This window comes from Nycticebus coucang, chromosome 12, assembly GCF_027406575.1.
Source record: "Nycticebus coucang isolate mNycCou1 chromosome 12, mNycCou1.pri, whole genome shotgun sequence".
Lineage (NCBI taxonomy): Eukaryota > Metazoa > Chordata > Mammalia > Primates > Lorisidae > Nycticebus > Nycticebus coucang.
The window spans coordinates 16,370,575-16,376,574 of NC_069791.1; positions in this window are offsets into that span (position 1 = coordinate 16,370,575).

The window sequence follows — 6,000 nt, forward strand, 5'->3', positions numbered from 1 at the left end:
TTTCCAAACAACAAAAACCATAAAGGAAAAGATTTATAAATATGACCACATAAGGCAAAAAAGAAAAAAAAAACCTAAAATCCAATAAAATTGCATGACAAACTACTAACTAGGAAAACTATGCAATGTGTGTGACAAGGGGCCTATTTCATAATACACAACTAATCTATCAAAAAAGTCATTCACAGAAAATAATAGCAGATAAACAGCTGAAAACTTATTTAATCTTGTTAATTACATGCAAATAATAAAAATGAACATTTCATCACTTAGTACAGTATTCACAAAATTTTAAAACAGTGATGGTGGCTGGGCTCAATGGTTCACACTTGTAAGCCTAGCACTCTGGGAGGCCAAGGCAGGTGGATTGCTTGAGGTCAGGAGTTCAAGACCAGCCTGAGCAAAAGTGAGCCTCTATCTCTACTAAAAATAGAAAAAACTAGCTCAGCATGGTGGCACACATCTGCGTCCCAACTACTCTAGGCTGGTATATTGCGCCCAAGAGATTGAGGTTGATATGAGCTATGATGATGCCCCAGCACTCTTCCCAGGGCAACAGAGTGAGATTTTGTCTCGAAAAAAAAAAAAAATAGTGATGGTGAGAAGGTAGGAAAATAGATATTTTTGTGCCCTGTTAGTGGGAATAAAAATTAACACAACTATCTTGAAAGGCAATTTGTCAATATTTATCAAAACGTATACTGTAGGCTTGGCGCCTGTAGCTCAGTGGTTAAGGTGCTAGCCACATAGACTGGGGCTGGTGGGTTCAAACCTGGCTGGGGCCTGCTAAACAACGACAACTACAACAACAACAACAAAATTTCTAGGCATCGTGGCGGTCACCTACAGTCCCAGCTATTTGGGAGGCTGAGGCAAAAGAATTGCTTAAGCCCAAGAGTTTGAGGCTGCTGTGAGCTGTGATGCCACGACACTCTACTGAGGGCAACATAATAAGACTCTATCTCAAAAAACAAATGAACGAAATGTATACTGCACATACCCAGGAATTCTATTGCTAGAAATTTATCCTATGGGCCAGGCACAGTGGCTGTAATCTTAGCACTCTGGGAGGCCAAGGCAGGTGGATTGCTTGAGCTCATGGGTTCGAGACCAACCTGAGCAAGAGCAAGACCTGGTCTCTAAAAAAACAGCCAGACATTGTGGTGGGCACTTTTAGTCCCAGCTACTCGGGGACCTAAGGCAAAGGATTGCTTGAGCCCAAGAATTTGAGGTTGCTGTCATACACCACAGCACTCTACCCAGGGCATCAAAGTGAGACTGTCTAAAAAAAAAAAAAAAAAAATTGATTCCTTTTCTGAAGGTATTTATGTTCATTCGTTCTTTACAAGGTTTTTGTTTCTAGTCCTTATCTTAAATGTTGTTACTAAATTTCAAGCTTTTTAATTTTGTGAAGGCAAAAAAATGGAAACCTAATAAACACATGCATATGTAAAAAAATTTTTTTTTAAATCCTGTGGATATACTCACATAAGCATGCAAGGATATATGTGCCATCATAGTTGATAAAAGTGAAAAGATGGAGATAACCTAAACGTTTCAGTAGGAAACAATGTGGTATAACCACAAATAGATTGCTATGCAATTGTTAAGAACAAAGTTAAGGGCAGGGCATGGTGGCTCATGCCTGTAATCCTACCACTCTTAGGAGGCTGAGGTGGAAGGACTGCTTGAGCTCAGGAGTTCAGCCTGAGCAAGAGCGAGACCCTATCTCTACTAAAAATAGGAAAATTAACCAGGCGTTGTGACGGGCACCTATAGTCCCAGCTGCTCGGAGGCTGAGGCAAGAGGATCACTTGAGGCAACAGAGTAAGACTCTGTCTGGAGAAAAAAAAGATGGGGGCAGTGGTGCATGCCTGTAGTCAAAGCTACTCTGGAGGCTGAGGCAGGAGGGTCAGTTGAGCATATAAGTCTGCCTGGAAAACACAGCAAGATAACACTCTTAAAAAAATTTAAAATGCATTAATGTACACAGCTATAATTTAATAAAAACAAATTAAAAAGATCAAGTAGGGCGGTGCCTGTGGCTCAGTGAGCAGGGCGCCGGCCCCATATGCCGAGGGTGGCGGGTTCGGACCCAGCCCTGGCCAAACTGCAACAGAAAAATAGCCGGGTGTTGTGGCGGGCCCCTGTAGTCCCAGCTGCTCAGGAGGCTGAGGCAAGAGAATCGCGTAAGCCCAAGAGTTAGAGGTTGCTGTGAGCCGTGTGACGCCACGGCACTCTACCCGAGGGCGGTACCGTGAGACTCTGTCTCTACAAAAAAAAAAAAAAAAAGATCAAGTACATGCTACTATAGAAAGGTCTCCAAGGTATTTTAAGTTCAGGAAGTAAGGTGCTATTTTCTTGTCTTTTAGAAGGAATATACACATAGAAGGTGATAAAACAATTAAAAGCAAAAAAAAACAAAGCAGTATAAGGTGCTCCTGGTTATATTGAAGAATCAGCTAAAAGGTTAAAATGGCTCATTGCTGGGGGTAGGAAATGCAGCAAACAATTGCTTCTGTAATATTTGTTTAGCCATATGTACAGATTACTCTTTAAAAACTGAGTAATTTTTTAAGGTAAATAAAGTAGTGTCTTTGTAAAATAACTGTCATCCCTCAATGTCCCACCCATCTGCCTAATTTTTTCCCTCACAGCACAGCCAATATTTTGGAAGAGTTTTTTTTTTGTTGTTTTTGTTTTTTTAATAGAGTGATAGCACTTCCTCTGAGAGGGGTCTAGGAGTCACACCCTTGAAAAAGTTTTAGTATTTCCTATCTCTATTTCTTACTTTGTACATCTTTCTTATTCCTTCAAAATCAAGTTTTGTCAAAATCTCCAATGGTGGCTTTGAACGTTTACATATAAAACTGTGATTTTGAAAAGAGAACGGAACAGTCTTAGAGAGGCTACTCTCACTGTTCTCCAGAACTCCTGGCCTTCTGACAAAGTCTGGTGGACCCATCCCCATCTCTGCCTATTGGCTTACAGTGAAAGGCTGCTGGACCCTTTTCATCTGAACATTAAAAGAAAGACAAAAACTGTGCCTTTAATTTAAGAAAAACAGGAAGTAAAAGAAAACTGACACAATCTCAGACCTACCTATGAGAGAGGATACCTGGGAGAAAGTGAGGTCTAAGAAAACAGGGAGAACAATCCAAGATGGCAGCCGAATAACAGCTTCCCTGCAACTGGGCACAGTGAGTCTGGGGAGATAAGACTCCAGGCATCGGGCGGCGCCTGTGGCTCAGTTGGTAAGGCACCAGCCCCATATACCTAGGGTGGCGGGTTCAAGCCCAGCCCCAGCTGAACTGCAACCAAAAAATAGCTGGGCATTGTGGCGGGCGCCTGTAGTCCCAGCTACTTGGGAGGCTGAGGCAAGAGAATTTCTTAAGCCCAGGAGTTGGAGGTTGCTGTGAGCTGTGTGATGCCATGGCATTCTACCGAAGGCCATAAAGTGAGACTCTGTCTCTACAAAAAAAAAAAAAAAAAAAAAAAAGACTCCAGGCATCTCTGGCTGGTGGGATCTGCCTATAATCATCCCTTTGAGGATACAGGGAGTCAGCAAGGGACTTCTGGACCCCAAGAGGAGGACAAAAACAGTGGAAAACTGGCAAGTGGTTGCATGTGTTCAATCGACCTAATCCCGCCTGCAGCCGTAAATATAAGCAGCAGTGAGACTGCAAACCAGAAAGGCCTTACCTGTGAACTGTTTCAGTGTTATTGGACTTGGCACTCAGGTGAACTGCCTTGGGGAGAGCTTGAGCAGGAGTGCGGAGAACTTTGGTCATTGTCTAGGGCCCCAGACTGAGCCACTGAGCCAGACGGAGCTAATAGTGTTTGGCTGTGGGCCGCAGGGAGCCATTGTGAGAGAACTGCTCCTGCAAGCTCCGCCCTCAGGGTGGCAGAGCAAGTATCGGGCAGGAGCTAGTAACCTAGTGACTGAGCAGCCTAAAGGTGGGGACGGGAGCTGCCTTACAGCCTTAACCCTCAGGGGCAGAGTGAGACCGGTTTTGGCACACTGGAGCCTTGGGCTGTTGCCCTGGGTAGAGTATCGTGGCATCACAGCTCATAGCAACCTCAAACTCCTAGGCTTGGCCCCGCCCAGACCTCCATAAGAGCTGCACCACAATCCCCGACCCCTGACCTGTGCCCACCGGACCTCCGCATGCCCTGACCAGGAACTGCAGGAGCTGCGCAACCCTGCATCCTCCCTCCTGTACCCTCCCTGTCTCCACACCGGCCCACTCACCTGGCCAGGGACTCTGGTAGCCGGGTGCCCTCCGGAGCCCTCCCTGCCTCTGTGCAGAGCCCTTCTCCTGGCCAGAGACTGCTGGAGCCTTAGTCTCTCAGTGCCAGAGTCACTGGGTGCTAGGCACTCCCAGAACCGTGTGCACCACCTCCCGCCCTGTTGCGGGATCTGGGTGTGTCACACTCCGGAGCTGCTTCCACAACCAGAACTCCCTGGCTGGGGCAGCCCCAGAGGAACTACACAGGGTCACTCCCTACAAAGATGCAGCAACAATAGAGTGATCCTGCTAGGGTCTAATCTTGGAGAGACACCTCCCCAACGCTAAGGACAGCCAGAGGCAACGGTGAAAAACAATCATGAGGCGAAATCAACAGAAAAACTCTGGCAATATGAATAATCAGAGTAGATCAACTCCCCCAAGGATCAGTGGGGCAGACACAGCACAAGATCCCATGCACAAACAAATAGCTGAGATGTCAGAAATTGAATTCAGAATCTGGATAGCAAATAAGATCTAATTAGAATTCCAAACAGTAACCCAAAAGATATCTCAAGAATTCAACAAATTCAAAGACCAAATGACCAAAGATTTTGACACATTGAGACAAGAAGTTGCAGCCCTCAAAGATCTGAGAAACACAGTAGAATCCCTCAGTAACAGAATGGAGCAAGCAGAAGAAAGGATTTCTGACATTACAGACAAAGCTTTCGAACGCTCCCAAACTCTCAAAGAGGAAGAGAAATGGAGGGCAAAAATGGATCACTCTCTCAGAGAGCTCTGGGATAATTCGAAGAAAACCAATATTCGTCTTATAGGGATCCCTGAAAGCGACAAAGTGGCTTCACAAGGCACAGTCTCTTCTCCATGAGATCATGAAGGAGAACTTTCCAGACATGCCAAGAGATTCTGAAATTCAGACAGCAGACAGTTTCAGAACTCCAGCACGACTCAACCTGAATAAGACATCCCCCAGACACATCATAATCAATTTCACTAAAGTTAACATGAAGGAGAAAATTCTGAAAGCAGCCAGACAAAGAAAACCATCACCTACAAGGGCAAGAATATTAGAATAACTGCAGATCTCTGCTGAAACCTTTCAAGCTAGAAGAGGATGGTCATCGACTTTTAATTTCCTAAAACAAAATAACTTTCAACCCAGGATCCTGTACCCAGCTAAACTGAGTTTCATTTATGACAGAGAAATTAAATACTTCAATGACATTCACATGTTGAAGAAATTTGCCATAACTAAGCCAGCTCTCCAGGATATTCTCAGACCTATCTCCATAAAGACCAGCGTAATCTTCCACCACAAAAGTAAACCCACCCAGAAAATTTTGATCAAATTCCAACTTACACAGTGACAAAAGGATTAAAAATGTCCACCAGACTTTTGAAACGCTTATCAATATTCTCGATTAATGTGAATGGTTTAAATTGTCCTCTAAAGAGGCACAGTTTGGCTGACTGGATACAAAAACTCAAGCCAAATATCTGCAGCATACAAGAATTGCATCTTACACTAAAAGACAAATATAGACTCAAAGTGAAGGTATGGTCATCTATACTCCAGGCAAATGGAAAGCAGAAAAAAGGAGGCGTTGCAATCGTATTCGCAGATGCAATAGGCTTTAAACCAACCGAAATAAAGAAGGATAAGAATGGACATTTCATATTTGTTAAAGGTAATACTCAATATAATGAGATTCAATTATTAATATTTATGCACTCAACCACAACGCAC